The sequence below is a fragment of the Mesoplodon bidens genome, assembly GCF_964165515.1.
Source record: "Mesoplodon bidens genome assembly, chromosome: X".
NCBI lineage: Eukaryota > Metazoa > Chordata > Mammalia > Artiodactyla > Ziphiidae > Mesoplodon > Mesoplodon bidens.
In genome coordinates this window covers 21,026,592-21,043,137 of record NC_138163.1, presented here as the reverse complement: position 1 = coordinate 21,043,137, position 16,546 = coordinate 21,026,592, and the positions used below count along the sequence as shown (strand labels likewise).

The 16,546-nt window shown below is 39.7% G+C and overlaps 1 long non-coding RNA gene across 1 annotated transcript; it reads right to left on the bottom strand.

The window, feature by feature from the left end:
• Window positions 1–762: 762 nt before the first annotated feature.
• Window positions 763–5,760, bottom strand: LOC308608696. Its single transcript, XR_014014215.1, has 3 exons — window positions 5,672–5,760; window positions 1,296–1,401; window positions 763–849 (listed from the first exon to the last, which is right to left on the bottom strand). It is a non-coding gene; the product is annotated as an uncharacterized lncRNA (long non-coding RNA).
• Window positions 5,761–16,546: the final 10,786 nt, after the last annotated feature.

Genomic DNA, 16,546 nt, shown 5'->3' with positions numbered 1-16,546 from the left:
CTAAAGTCTGTACTTCATCAGAATTCCTTTTTTTTTTAAATGTTGAGCCTTCTTTTAATTAATTTATTTTTATTTTTGGCTGTGTTGGGTCTTCGTTTCTGTGTGTGGGCTTTCCCTAGTTGTGGCAAGCAGGGGCCACTCTTCATCGTGATGGGCGGGCCTCTCACTGTCGTGGCCTCTCTTGTTGCGGAGCACAGGCTCCAGATGCGCAGGCTCAGCGGCTGTGGCTCACGGGCCTAGTTGCTGTGCGGCATGTCGGATCTTCCCAGATCAGGGCTCGAACCCGTGTCCCCTGCATCAGCAGGTAGATTCTCAACCTCTGTGCCACCGTGGAAGCCCCAGATTGCCTTATTTTTTACCTAATATTCTTCTTCTGTCCCAGGATCCCAACCAAGATTCTACATTCTATTTAGTCATTCCTTGTTATAACTTCTTAGGCTCCTCTTGGCTGTGACAGTTTTTTAGACTTCTTGTTTTTGAAGACTTTGACAGTTTGGGGTCTTGTGTTTTGTCTTTTACATTAGGTCTGCAGATGTTATTGCTCTTATAGGTAAAAGTTTTTATAAGTTTCTTCTTCCAGAGAACCTCAAATCAAGTCAGTACCATCAGTGTTATGGACTTCCCCGTGGCAATGGTTGAACTAATCTCTTGGCTTTGTCACAGAGGTGACACAAATGTTTTTCTCTAGAGGTCTGAGGATCAGGATCATTTTTATTTATGACAGAGGCACAGGGGCAGCAGCAGAAGCATTTTGTAAGGTACTAGTGCGTCATTTACTTTTAGAAGTATGACCTCAGCATCCCACATAGTTAACGGCTCTTCCTCCACACGAGTGACCATCCAATGGACCTGTATATTGAACAGACTGTCAGTCTTTCTCCTGAGCTCTATATAGAAAGGGGGCCAACATGTGGTTGAGACACAACCAGTGTTCACAAGGTAAGAGTCATTTCTTTGAGGTTAGTATCAGTCGCACCTTAGTTTGGAATTGAAACACGTGATTCAACCTGAGAATCACAAATAGGTCCAGGTTGAGACACAGGATTCAGGACTGCTTTAAGGAAGGTCCCAATCCAATAATCCTTTCACTATATGCCAAGTGGCTCAACTGACTTATGTGGGTCAAAGCTTTAGCAGACACTCAGTAGGACTAACAAATGCAGCACAAAGAAGCAAGTTCAAAGCACAGGCTAGCCAGCAGGCAGTAGCCCAACTGCCTGTTCACCAGCATAGAGCAGAGCCAGTTAGAAAGCCAAAGCAAGAGAAGAAAGACCCCTGGTGGTAAGGGATAGCACCTTGATGTCCTGCTCACAGGGCCAGTTGTTGTAATCACACCACAGAGACAGGATGGATCCTTCAACCCAAATTCGGTTTGGATGTCGAGACTGATAACACATACACCTAGAGAGTATGAAAAACTTTACTACATAAGGAGGCTTTCTGGGGAGAGCAGGGCAGGCTCTCAAGCAGGTTCAAGAATGGCTTAAGAGAGCAGAAGAAGGAGACTGGCTTGGCTTTTATGGTGGTGAGGGGATGACGCTGGAGTGTTCCCACACACAGGTCAGGTTTTGCACAGTCTGAACTTCCTCCTGGCCCACAGAAGAGAGAGTACCTGAGCTTTCTTATCAGATATAGGTAAGCAGGGGAAGAGGCAGTGGTAGGGCTCTTTTATAGAATAATGTTGTGTAAATGCAAGGTGTTTAGCACAGTTTAGAATTCTCATAACCATTATAACCACACTTACATTGTTTTCAGTTAAACTATGTTTCACTAGATTAGTATTTCCCAAATTATGGTCCTTTAAATATTATTTAAGGTGGCTTAGAATTATCTTGGTTCATCACAGAGAAACTGTGTAGAAAGAGAAAAGACTGCTAGCCTCAGGAGGTCTGACACACTGGTCACAAAAGAGCAGACTTCATTGTACTATCTGCTGAATTATGAGGGGTTGCTAACATGTTTCCCATCCTGGGTGACTACTGTAGCACCGAAAGACTGTAATAATAATTACAGAAACTAACATTTATTGACTACTAACTCTATGTAGGAATTATGCTATATACCCATATACATATTTAATCCTCGTCACAACCCTATTGAGATAAGTGGCAAAAGAGTGGTTTCTGTCATTTCTGCCAGGACATCTCCATTCCAATCGCAGAAGCAGAAAAGAGCATATAGGAGGGCACATGGGAATATTTATGGGCCAGGCTCAAAAGGGGTATGCATTACTCCTGCTCACATTTCCTTGGGAAAAACTCACATAGCCACATCTAACTACAAGAGAAAATGAGAAATGTAGTCTACCTAGTAGAAGAGGAGAACTTAAATGTTGGAGATAAGCTAGCAATCTCTGTCTCCACCATCTTGTTCATCACTCTCCCCAGTATTTACAGTAGAGCCTGGCACATAGTAGGTGGCCATGAATATTTCTGTTGAATGAATGGGTTGCAACTTTTTTGGTCAGTTATGGGGATCAAAAACATATAGAACTTGGTTAAGCAATGGTTTCCTAGATATGACACAAAAAGCACAAGCAACAAAGAAAGAGTAAATTGGACTATATCAAATTTTAAAATGTTTTCTTCTGCAAAAAAAATACCATGAAGAAAGCAAAAAGGCACACCAAAGAAAGATCCTTGCAAATCATATATTTAATAAAAGTGTAGTATCCAGAATACAGAAAGAACTCTTACAACTCAACAACAAAAATACAAACAACCCAACTGAAAATCAGGTAAAGGACTTAAATAGACATTGTGCTAATGAAGATATACAAATAGCCAGCAAACATATGAAAATATGCTCAATACCATTAGTCGTTAGGGAAATGCAAATCAAAACCACGATGAGATACCACTGCATACCCACTAGGAAGGCTATAACTTTTTTCAAAGGAAAATAACAAGTATTGACAAGGATGTAGAGAAACTGAAACACTCATACACTTCTGGTGGGAACATAAAATGATACAGCCTCTGTGGAAAACATTTTGGCAGTTACTCAACAAGTTAAACATAGACTTGCCATATTACCCAGTAACTCTACTCCTAGGTATATAATGAAAAGAGTTGAAAAGGAGGGAACAAAAAAAAAAAGAAGTGAATTGAGCAACACAAAAGCAAAGGGCAGATAACGTTTCAAGAAGTTAAAAATGGTCAACTTTATTAAATACCTTTTACAGGTAATATAGGGACAGACAAATGATGATTGAACTTTTTAGTAGTGAGGTCATTGGTAAATTTGATAAGAAGGAAATTGAAAGAGTGGAAAATATTTTAATATAAACCTGGATGTGTATTAAGGAGAAAATGTGAGATCAGAAAGTGAGGGGCGGATAGACAATTTCTTTCGAGAGTTTTGGTGCTAAGGGGAGGAGAAAAATGAGACTATAGCTGGAGGGGGATTTGGTATTAAGAGAGTGTATTTTTAAGAGGGTAGATTCTAGAATGCATCTAGCCAATATAAATGACTGAATGAAACTGATGACATAAAACACCAAAGGGATAATTGCAGAAGAAAAAATATTGAGAAAGCAAGAGGGATATTCAGAGCACTAGTAGATGGGATCGGTAGCAAATGTGGAAATGTTGGCTTTCCATGAGAACGAGTAATATTTATAGATTTTACAGTGGAGAAGGAAATGATTATGGTATGATTACAAATGCAGGTAAGATGGTAGATTTGGTGGGGAACATATAAAAGAATTTTCTCTTGACTCTTCAGTTTTCTCAGTGAAGGATGAGATAAGGGCATAAAATAACAAGAGTGAGGGTAGGGATTTGAGAATTTGAGGGGAAGATAAAGTATTGGATATTCATTTTGTATAATGGAAATGGGTGTATAATATGGAAGGATTGATAATTTAAGATATGTGGTCAAGAATTTAAGGTGAGATCAGTTAGCTTTGTCTTGTAAATTTCTACAGCAACATCCATCACTTATATATAGGAACAAAGCAGGTAGATAGCTAAATTTAACAAGGGTTGTGGTTTTGCCAGGGAAGTACTAGGGTGGGAACGTGAGTAGGGAGATGAAGGTTTATGAAAGTAAGTGATACTAATGATAAATTGGTAAGCAATGAGGAAATGCGAAAAGAGAAATGTGGCTGATGCTGAAAAGTAGTAGAATTCACAGATTGGAGTTCAAAATTGAAGAATTTTTAGAGTTGGGTGTGTATAGGTGTGTATACCTGCATGTGAGAGAGGTATTTTGCTAGGAAGGATAATCAGTTGTAGCCCAAGAGATGTATGTTTTAAAATCAGGATTTCAGAGTTGCTGTAATTTTTGAGAATGTCAATGTCTAGTGCATGAGCATTAGAGTGAGTGGCTTAAGTATGATGGAAGAAAAATATCATTGGAATTGAGGGCATGAAAGGTTTGCAAAGCCAAAAATGCTGGATGAATATCCACATAGATGACAGATGTTGAAGTTGCCAAGATGGTGGCAGTACTAAAAGTGGAGAAGAAGATCAGGAAAGTGTCTAATGAATGAAGGTAAAGGAATAAGATGACGTAGCACATGATATTATCTAATAGCAAGAACTACAAATGAGCTCTGAATTTTGAAAGAGAAAGGAGCAGAAATGGTTTGAAAGTGACAATGAGTCGACTCCTTGGGGTATGTGAGGAAAACTAACGTTTGCTCAAGAGGACTGCAGGGGAAGTGATTTCCTCAAGGTACAGCCATATTCCAGTCGTAAAACAGAGATTAAGGGAACACGGAGAGAACAACTTGAAGCTACTGGGGAGTTTCTTAATGATAGACTATGAGTTACAGAGGGCAGGAAAGAAGCGCTCATGAAGTTGGGGAGAGAGTTGGGTCCAATTCTGTCAAGGGCAGAGCAATACGTGAATAAGGGTCTAGTTAATGATGGATAATCTGCAGCGTGGTGACTTAAGTAAAAGTGATAAGACACGATGGACCTTGTGACTGCATGGCAGATTGGGAGGTGAGTAAAGCCCTCCAGACTGGAGATTGCTTATTCTAGGCTGACCTAGATCTAAGAAGAATCCAGAAACACCATTGGAACCTGTTTCCTCTAAATATCATGTATGCTGTATGATGATCCAGCATTTCAAAGATAGACTAGTAAGGACATCTAAGAGGGTAGATCTGAAAGGAAAGGAGTGTGTTTGCTCAAGAGTGTGAGTGTGTATGAAAAATATCAACAGCAAATTCTAATGTCAGAGGGTTGCTACTATAGGCTTATGGAGCCATGCACTATTCTTGGACAACCCAAGATGCCTGCACAGATGTGGCCCAGATGCAAGCACCAACACTTACTGGGCACCTGCAAAGCCAAAGCTGGGGAAGATGGAAGGCCAAGGGGAAGTGGTATTATCCCAATACAGGAATGTGTTTACTTAGGCTTCCTAAATGGCAGGTGGACAAAAAATGGAAGAAAGGAAATTAAGCTTCTTTTTGCCTAACATCTCTCCTCAGGAAGAAGTACTTGGAGCTGTATTTCCTACATAAATTCACCTGCTAAAACTCCAGGGAGCTCATCAGTGGGCAGATGTTCCCACCTAAGTATGGTTACCAGCAAACATTTAATCAAAATCATGGCTGCATCTGGCTCACATTAGAAGGGTTCTCTTTGTCATTGTCTTTTAAAAGAACAATTCCCCATGCTTATAAATCCAGGCTCAGAACATCAATTCAACCAACCTCAGGAGCCTTGTGGCTACACCTTCCTGCTGGGAATCAGCATGGTCCCCAGAGAATCAATTTGAGGAGTATTGCCAAAGTGTTTTCATTTTCAGTGTTTATCCCCTAGAATGTCTAGCAGTGAAGAATAGACAGGGCAATACATCCTAACATTCAATTTCTTTCATCAAATACAAACAGTGTATATGAGCATCAAGGCAAGAGGATGGAGAACTTTAACTGAAATTCCAATAGAGGTCTAAGCGCGAATCCTGGAGCCATCCCATGCTAGCATGGGAGTTGTGAGTTAGGATAGGTACTTAACCACTCTGAGCCTGTTTTCTGATCTCTAAAAAAAAAATAGAAGGATAATATCTCATACAGCTGTTGCAAAGTTCAACTCAAATATTTCATGTAAAGAATATAGCACAACCACCTACAGAATAGGAGAAAATATTTGTAAATCATGTATCTGATAAGGGATTTTTATTCAGAATATATAAAGAACTCTTACATGCCAGGGATAAGAAGGTAAATAACCCAACTTTTAAAATGGGCAGAAGATCTAAATAGACATTTCTCCATGGAAGATATACAAATGGCCAGCAAGCACATTAGAGATGCTTGACATCATTATTCATCAGGAAAACACTAATCAAAACCACAGAAAGATACCATTTCATACCCATTCGGATGGCTAGAATCAAAAAGTCAGGTAATCATAACTGTTGGTGGGGATTTAGAGAAATCAGAACCATCATACACTGTTAGTGAGAATGTAAAATGGTATAGCTGCTTTGGAAAAGTTTGGTAGTTTCTCAGAGGGTGAAATTGTGTTACTGTATGACCCACTTGTAGGTATATTCCCACGATAAATGAAAATATATGTCCATACAAAAACTTGTACATAAATATTCATAGCAGCAATACTCATAATACCCAAAGATGGAAACAACCCAAATGCCCATCAACTGATGAATGGACAAACAAAATGTGGCAAATCCATACAACAGAATATTATTCAGACATCAAAAGGAATGAAGAACTAATATATGCTACAACATGGCTGAACCTTAAAAACATTATGCTAAGTGAAAGAAGTCAGTCACAAAAGACCACATATTATGTGATTCTATTCATATGAAATGCTCAGAACAGGCAAATCTATAGATACAAAATAGATCAATAATTGCTTAAGGGTGAGGCAGAAGTTGTTGGGAGCATAGGGGATTAATAGCTACAAGATACAAGGGTTTCTTTTTGAGGTGTTGAAAACGTTCTAAAATAGACTGGAGGGAACTTCAAGACGTCGGAAGAGTAAGACGTGGAGATCACCTTCCTCCCCACAGATACATCAGAAATACATCTACACGTGGAACTGCTCCTATAGAACACTCACTGAACGCTGGCAGAAGACCTCAGACCTCCCAAAAGGCAAGAAACTCCCCATGTAGCTGGGTAGGGCAAAAGAAAAAAGAAAAAGCAGAGACAACAGAATAGGAACGGGACCTGCACCAGTGGGAGGGAGCCGTGAAGGAGGAAAGGTTTCCACACACTAGAAGCCCCTTCACTGGCGGTAACTGCAGGTGGCGGGGGGGGGCAGCTTTGGAGCCACGGAGGAGAATGCAGCAACAGGGGTGCGGAGGGCAAAGCAGAGAGATTCCGCCACAGAGGATCGGTGCCGACCGGCACTCACCAGCCCAAGAGGCTTGTCTGCTCACCTGCCGGGACGGGCGGCGGCTGAGAGCTGAGGCTCGGGCTTTGGTCTGAGTGCAGGGAGAGGACTGGCAGTGTGAACACAGCCTGAAGGGGTGAGTGCACCACGTCTAGCCAGGAGGGAGTGCAGGAAAAGTCTGGAGCTGCCAAAAAGGCAAGAGACTTTTTCTTACCTCTTTGCTTCCTGGTGCGCAAGGAGATGGGATTCAGAGCGCCACTTAAAGGAGCTCCAGAGACGGGCGCGAGCTGTGGCTAACAGCGCAGACCCCAGAAACGGGCATGAGACGCTAAGGCTGCTGCTGCCGCCACCAAGAAGCCTGTGTGCGAGCACAGGTCACTATCCACACCTCCCTTCCGGGAGCCTATGCAGCCCACCACTGCCAGTGTCCCGTGATCCAGGGACAACTTCCCCGGGAGAACGCACGGTGCGCCTCGGGCTGGTGCAACGTCATGCCGGCCTCTGGCGCTGCAGGCTTGCCCCGCCTCCGTACCCCTCCCGCCCCCTGGCCTGAGTGAGCCAGAGCCCCCAAAGCAGCCGCTCCTTTAACCCGGTCCTGTCTGAGCGAAGAACACATGTCCTCTAGCGACCTACACGCAGAGGCGGGGTCAAATCCAAAGCTGAACCCTGGGAGCTGTGCGAACAAAGAAGAGAAAGGGAAATCTCTCCCAGCAGCCTCAGGAGCAGCGGATTAAATCTCCACGATCAACTTGATGTACCCTGCATTGGTGGAACACCTGAATAGACAGTGAAACATCCCAAATGGAGGAGGTGGATTTTGGGAGCAATGATATATATACATTTTTTCCCTTTGTCTCTTTTTGTGAGTGTGTATGCGTATGCTTCTGTGTGTGATTTTGTCTGTATAGCTTTGCTTTTACCATTTGTCCTAGGGTTCTGTCTGTCCATTTTTTTTTTAGTATAGTTTTCAGTGCTTGTTGTCATTGGTGAATTTGTTTCTTCGTTTGGTTTTTCTCTTCTTCCTTTCTCTTTTTTTAATTACTTAAAAAATTTTAATAATAAGTTTTTGTTCTTTATTTTAATAACTTTTTTAAAATTTAATTTAATTTAATTTTATATTTTTCTTTCTTTCTTTTTTCCTCCCTATTCTTCTGAGCAGTGTGGCTGACAGTGTATTGATGCTCTAGCTGGGTGTCAAGCCTGTGCCTCTGAGGTGGGAGAGCCGAGTTCAGGACATTGGTCCAGCAGAGACCTCCCAGCTCCATGAAATATCAAAAGGCAAAAGCTTTCCCAGAGATCTCCATCTCAACACTAAGACCCAGCTCCACTCAACAACCAGCAAGTTACCGTGCTGGGTACCCTATGCCAAACAACTAGCAAGACAGGAAAACAACCCCACCCATTAGCGGAGAGGCTGCCTACTATCATAATAAGGTCACAGATGCCCCAAAACACACCACCAGACGTGGACCCTCCCACCAGAAAGACAGGATCCAGCCTCATCCACCAGAAAACAGGTACTAGTCCCCTCCACCAGCAAGCCTACACAACCCACTGAGCCAAGCTTAGCCACTGGGGACAGACACCAAAAACAACGGGAACTACGAACCTGCAGCCTGCGAAAAGGAGACCCCCAACACAGTAAGTTAAGCAAACTGAAAAGACAGAAAAACACACAGCAGATGAAGGAGCAACGTAAAAACTCACCAGACCAAACAAATGAAGAGGAAATAGGCAGTCTACCTGGAAAAAAATCAGAATAATGATAGTAAATATGATCTAAAATCTTGGAAAGAGAATGGAGGAAATACAAGAAATGTTTAACAAGGACCTAGAAGAACTAAAGAGCAAACAAACAATGATGAACAATACAATAAATGAAATTAAAAATTCTCTAGAAAGAATCAATAGCAGAATAACTGAGGCAGAAAACCGGATAAGTGACCTGGAAGATAAAATAGTGGAAATAACTACTGCAGAGCAGAATAAAGAAAAAAAGAATGAAAAGAATTGAGGACATTTACATGGACCTCTGGGACAACATTAAATGCACCAACATTCGAATTATAGGGGTTCCAGAAGAAGAGAAAAAGAAAGGGACTGAGAAAATATTTGAAGAGATTATAGTTGAAAACTTCCCTAATATGGGAAAGGAAATAGTTAATCAAGTCCAGGAAGAACAGAGAGTCTCATACAGGATAAATCCAAGGAGAAACATGCCAAGACACATATTAATCAAACTATCAAAAATTAAATACAAAGAAAACATATTAAAAGTAGCGAGGGAAAAGCAACAAATAACATACAAGGGAATCCCCATAAGGTTAACAGCTGATCTTTCAGCAGAAACTCTGCAAGCCAAAGGGGACTGACAGGACATATTTAAAGTGATGAAAGGGAAAAACCTACAACCAAGATTACTCTACCAAACAAGGATCTCATTCAGATTTGACGGACAAATTAAAACCCTTACAGACAAGCAAAAGCTGAGAGAATTCAGCACCACCAAACCAGCTTTACAACAAATGCTAAAGGAACTTCTCTAGGCGGGAAACACAAGAGAAGGAAAAGACCTACAATAACAAACACAAAACAATTAAGAAAATGGTAATAGGAAGATACATACTCATAACTACTTTAAATGTAAATGGACTAAACGCTCCAACCAAAAGACATAGACTGGCTGAATGGATACAAAAACAAGACCCGTATATATGCTGTCTACAAGAGACCCACTTCAGACCTAGGGACACATACAGACTGAAAGTGAGGGGATGGAATAAGATATTCCATGCAAATGGAAATCAAAAGAAAACTGTAGTAGCAATTCTCATATCAGACAAAATAGACTTTAAAATAAAGTCTATTACAAGAGACAAAGAAGGATAGTATGTAATGATCAAGGGATCAATCCAAGAAGAAGATATAACAATTGTAAATATTTATGCACCCAACATAGGAGCACCTCAATACATAAGGCAAATGCTAACAGCCATAAAAGGGGAAATCGACAGTAACACAATCATGGTAGGGGACTTTAACACTCCTGTTTCACCAATGGACAGATCCTCCAAAATGAAAACAAATAAGGAAACATAAGCTTTAAGTGATACATTAAACATGATGGACTTAATTGATATTTATAGGTCATTCCATCCAAAAACAACAGAATACACTTTCTTCTCAAGTGCTCATGGAACATTCTGCAGGATGGATCATATCTTAGGTTACAAATCAAGCCTTGTTATAAATTGTATCAAGTATCGTTTCCAACCACAACACTATGAGACTAGATATCAATTACCGGAAAAAAAATCTGTAAAAAATACAAACCCATGGAGGTTAAACAATACACTACTAACTAAACAAGAGATCATTGAAGAACTCAAAGAGGAAATCAAAAAATACCTAGACACAAATGACAATGAAAACACGATGACCCAAAACCTATGGGATGCAGCAAAACCACTTCTAAGAGGGAATTTCATAGCAATACAATCCTACCTCAAGAAACAAGAAACATTTCAAATAAACAACCTAACCTTACACCTAAAGCAATTAGAGAAAGGAGAAGAAAAAAATGCTAAAGTTAGCAGAAGGAAAGGAATCATAAAGATCAGATCAGAAATAAATGAAAAAGAAATGAAGGAAACTAAAGCAAAAATCAGTAAAACTAAAAGCTGCTTCTTTGAGAAGATAAACAAAATTGATAAACCATTAGCCAGATTCATCAAGAAAAAAAGGGAGAAGACTCAAATCAACAGAATTAGAAGTGAAAAAGGAGAAGTAACAACTCTCACTACAGAAATGCAAAGCATCATGAGAGACTACTACAAGCAACTGTATGCCAATAAGTTGGACAACCTGGAAGAAATGGACAAATTCTTAGAAAAGCACAACCTCCCGAGACTGAACCAGGAAGAAATAGAAAATATAAAAAGACCAATCACAAACCCTGAAATTGAGAGTGTGATTAAAAATCTTCCAACACTTTCAGATTTTTCATCATTAGTGTATAGAAATGCCAGAAATTTCTGTGCATTAATTTTGTGTCCTGCTACTTTACCAAATTCAATGATTAGCTCTAGCAGTTTTCTGGTAGCATCTTTAGGATTCTCTATGTATAGTATCATGTCCTCTGCAAACAGTGACAGCTTTACTTCTTCTTTTCTGATTTGGATTCCTTTTATTTCTTTTCCTTCCCGGATTGCTTTGGCTAAAACTTCCAAAACTATGTTGAATAATAGTGGTGAGAATGGGCAACCTTGTCTTGTTCCTGATCTTAGTGGAAATGGTTTCAGTTTTTCACCATTGAGGACGATGTTGGCTGTGGGTTTGTCAGATATGGCCTTTATTATGTTGAGGTAAGTGCCCTCTGTGCCTACTGTCTGGAGGGTCTTTATCATAAATGGGTGTTGAATTCTGTCTAAAGCTTTCTCTGCATCTATTGAGATGATCCTATGGTTTTTCTCCTTAAATTTGTTAATATGGTGTATCACACTGATTAATTTGTGTATATTGAAGAATCCTTGCATTCCTGGGATAAACCCCACTTGATCATGGTGTATGATCCTTTTAATGTGCTGTTGGATTCTGTTTGCTAGTATTTTGTTGAGGATTTTTGCATCTGTGTTCATCAGTGATATTGGCCTGTAGTTTTCTTTCTTTGTGACATTTTTGGTTTTTGTATCAGGGTGATGGTGGACTTGTAGAATGAGTTTGGGAGTGTCCCCCCCTCTGCTATATTTTGGAAGAGTTTGAGAAGGATAGGTGTTAGCTCTTCTCTAAAGGTTTGATAGAGTTCGCTGTGAAGCCATATGGTCCTTGGCTTTTGTTTGTTGGAAGATTTTTAATCACAGTTTCAATTTCAGTGCTTGTGATTGGTCTGTTCATATTTTCTATTTTTTCCTGGTTCAGTCTCAGAAGGTTGTGCATTTCTTGTATAGCACAGGGAACTCTGCTCAGTACTCTGTAATAGCCTAAATGGGAAAATAATTTGTAAAAGAATAGATACATGTATAACTGAATCACTTTACAGTGCACCTGAAACTAACACAACATTGTTAATCAACTATATTGCATTATATAAAATAAAAATTTTTTATATTAAAAAAAATCTTCCAACAAACAAAAGCCAAGGACCAGATGGGTTCACAGGCAAATTCTACCAAACACTTAGAGAAGAGCTAACACCTATCCTTCTCATACTCTTCCAAAATATAGCAGAGGGAAGAACACTCCCAAACTCATTCTACAAGTCCACCATCACCCTGATACAAAAACCAAAAATGTCACAAAGAAAGAAAACTACAGGCCAATATCACTGATGAACACAGATGCAAAAATCCTCAACAAAATACTAGCAAACAGAATCCAACAGCACATTAAAAGGATCATACACCATGATCAAGTGGGGTTTATCCCAGGAATGCCAGGATTCTTCAATATATGCAAATCACTCAATGTGATAAACCATATTAACAAACTGAAGGATTAAAACCATATGATAATCTCAATAGATGCAGAAAAAGTTTTCAACAAAATTCAACACCCATTTATGATAAAAACCCTCCAGAAAGTAGGCACAGAGCAAACTTACCTTGACATAATAAAGGCCGAATATGACAAACCCACAGCCAACATTGTTCTCAATGGTGAAAAACTGAAACCATATCCTCTAAGACCAGGAACAAGACAAGGTTGTCCACTCTCACCACTATTATTCAACATAGTTTTGGAAGTTTTAGCCACAGCTATCAGAGAAGAGAGAGAAATAAAAGGAACCCAAATCATAAAAGAAGAAGTAAAGCTGTCACTATTTGCAGGTGACATGACACTATACATAGAGAATCCTAAAGATGCTACCAGAAAACTACTAGAGCTAATCAATGAATTTGGTAGAGTAGCAGGATACAAAATTAATACACAGAAGTCTCTTGCATTCCTATACACTAATGATGAAAAATCTGAAAGATAAATCAAGGAAACACTCCCATTTACCACTGCAACAAAAAGAATAAAATACCTAGGAATAAACCTACCTAAGGAGGCAAAAGACCTCTGTGCAAAAAAAATTTAAGACACTGATGAAAGAAATTAAAGATGATACAAACTGATGGAGAGATATACCATGTTCTTGGATTGGAAGAACCAACATTGTGAAAATGACTCTACTACCCAAAGCAATCTACAGATTCAGTGCAATCACTATCAAACTACCAATGGCATTTTTCACAGAACTAAAGCAAAAATTTCACAATTTGTATGGAAACACAAAAGACCCCGAATAGCCAAAGCAATCTTGAGAAAGAAAAACGGAGCTGGATGAATGAGGCTCCTGTACTTCAGCCTATACTACAAAGCTACAGTATGGTACTGGCACAAAAACAGAAATATAGACCAATGGAACAGGACAGAAAGCCCGGAGATAAACCCATGCACATATGGTCACCTTATCTTTGATAAAGGAGGGAAGAATACACAATGGACAAAAGACAGCCTCTTCAATAAGTGGTGCTGGGAAAACCGGCCAGCTACATGTAAAAGAATGAAATTAGAACACTCCCTAACACCATACACAAAAATAAACTCAAAATGGATTAAAGACCTAAATGTAAGGCCAGACACTATGAAACTCTTAGAGGAAAACATAGGTAGAACACTTTATGACATAAATCACAGCAAGTTCCTTTTTGACCCACCTCCTAGAATAATCAAAATAAAACCAAAAATAAACAAATGGGACCTAACAAAACTTCAAAGCTTTTGCACAGCAAAGGAAACGATAAATAAGACGAAAAGGCAACCCTCAGAATGGGAGAAAATATTTGCAAACGAAGCAATGGACAAAGGATTAATCTCCAAAATTTACAAGCAGCTAATGCAGCTCAATATCCAAAAAACAAACAACCCAATCCAAGAATGGGCAGAAGACCTAAATAAACATTTCTCCAAAGATGATATACAGATTGCAATAAAACACATGAAAGGTTGCTCAACATCATGAATCATTAAAGAAATGTAAATCAAATCTACAATGAGATATCACCTCACACCAGTCAGAATGGCCATCATCAAAAAATCTACAAACAATAAACACTGGAGAGGGTGTGGAGAAAAGGGAACCCTCTTGCACTGTTGGTGGGAATGTAAATTGATACAGCCACTATGGAGAACAACAGTATGGAGGTTCCTTTAAAAACAAAAAAATAGAACTACCATACGACCCAGCAATCCCACTCCTGGGCATAAACCCTGAGAAAACCATAATTCAAAAAGAGTCATGTACCACAATGTTCATTGCAGCAATATTTACAATAGCCAGGACATGGAAGCAACCTAAGTGTTCATCAACAGATGAATGGATAAAGAAGATGTGGCACATATATACAATGGAATATTACTCAGCCATAAAAAGAAACAAAATTGAGTTATTTGTAGTGACGGGGATGGACTAAGAGTTTGTCATACAGAGTGAAATAAGTCAGAAAGAGAAAAACAAATACCATATGCTAACACATGTATATGGAATCTAAAAAAAAAAAGGTTCTGAAGAACCTAGGGGCAGAAGAGGAATAAAGATGCAGACGTAGAGAAGGACTTGAGGACACGGGGAGGGGGAAGGGTAAGCTGGGACGAAGTGAGAGAGTGACATAGACATATATACACTACCAAATGTAAAATAGGTGGTTACTGGGAAGCAGCTACATGGCACAGGGAGATCAGCTCGGTGTTTTGTGACCACCCAGAAGGTTGGGTTAGGGAGGGTGGGAGGGAGATGCAAGAAGCAGGAGATATGGGGATATTTGTATATGTATAGCTGATTCACTTTGTTATAAAGCAGAAACTAACACACCATTGTTAAGCAATTATACTCCAATAAAGATGTTAAAAAATGGGTACGATAATAATAGTACTTATCCCACATGATTGTTTTCAGCTTTGGCGATACTATTAGTAACGCATCCACTAGAATATTCCAGCATACCTGAGGTGGTTGATTCTTTCACATAATTGATGCTCAGGAAAAATCATATCTTCATTATTTATTCTATTTTATATTTTATTTTGGTAGCAGGAATGGTTTTATCGTATCTGCCATACTCTGCCCGCTCTCTCCGTGATGGCTGGCCTTGGCACGGCAATACACTGCACTCAGTGGTCTGGGGCTAATGAAACAAACCTACTTTCTTCACTAGGTCTCTTGGAGGGATATGGCTTACTTTGCTTTCCCATTTCCCGGCTAGAAGACTAATGTACATGATCGTGATGTGTTCCCCAGTACAATTATAGTCACAACTCCAACAGAGAGTTGTGTCTGGGTCTAGCCTTGCTAGAATATATGGCTTTGATAACAGAGGACTAGAGAGTCTCACTCTTCACATTCACTGTTCATAGGAAAAATCCAGCTGGTATCGCCACACCATGTATTTCAGTGGTAAAGGGAATACCACACCAGGAAACTAATAATTTCTCCCAGCCAAAATGACCTATTCCTTCAAAACAGGGGTGCAGTTTCTCCTCGGAAAATTATAGTTCTGTTACTAGAGTGTCTCTTCATCAAATTTCCCATTCATACAGCCAGGCAAGGATGAATAAAACATGCTGGTGGTGAAATATACTAGGTACAAGGTCCCATTTAATTCCATTCTACTGTTTCAGCACATTCGGCAGAGGTAAGTTTCCTAGACTGCCACAGGATTTTGCTATTTAATATTTAAAATAGCAAGCAGAGGGTACCAAGTTGCTTCCTATCATGTTGAAGCAGTCTTGTATCCAAGTATAGTGTGTAAAAGTAGAAGTGTCCCTGCTTATCAAAGATATGTGAGAGGTTGACACATTGATAGTAATGCCTCTACTTAGAAGCCTCTGTAGCTTCAGTACCAATCTGAGGGCCTTGGGGTTAGCCATCTTCTTCTAGCTAATCAGCAACTTCCCAAAGAGGCATTCTTCATGCAAAGTGGAATCAATATTTGCAAATCTCACAGGTAGTGTTTGGTCCAGTAAGACAATGAATGACCACAATGGTCCTTAGTTGAGGACACAAGGATTAACAAAGCAGAAGATCTCGTTACCCTATTCTACTAAGGTATTATCATACTAAGTACAATTATCAGCAGCATTATTAATATTTACTATTATCTATTGAATGCTTACCTTGCGACAGGCACTTTCCAACATGCATATAACACTCTGAATGACTCTAGGAGACGGGTATTATG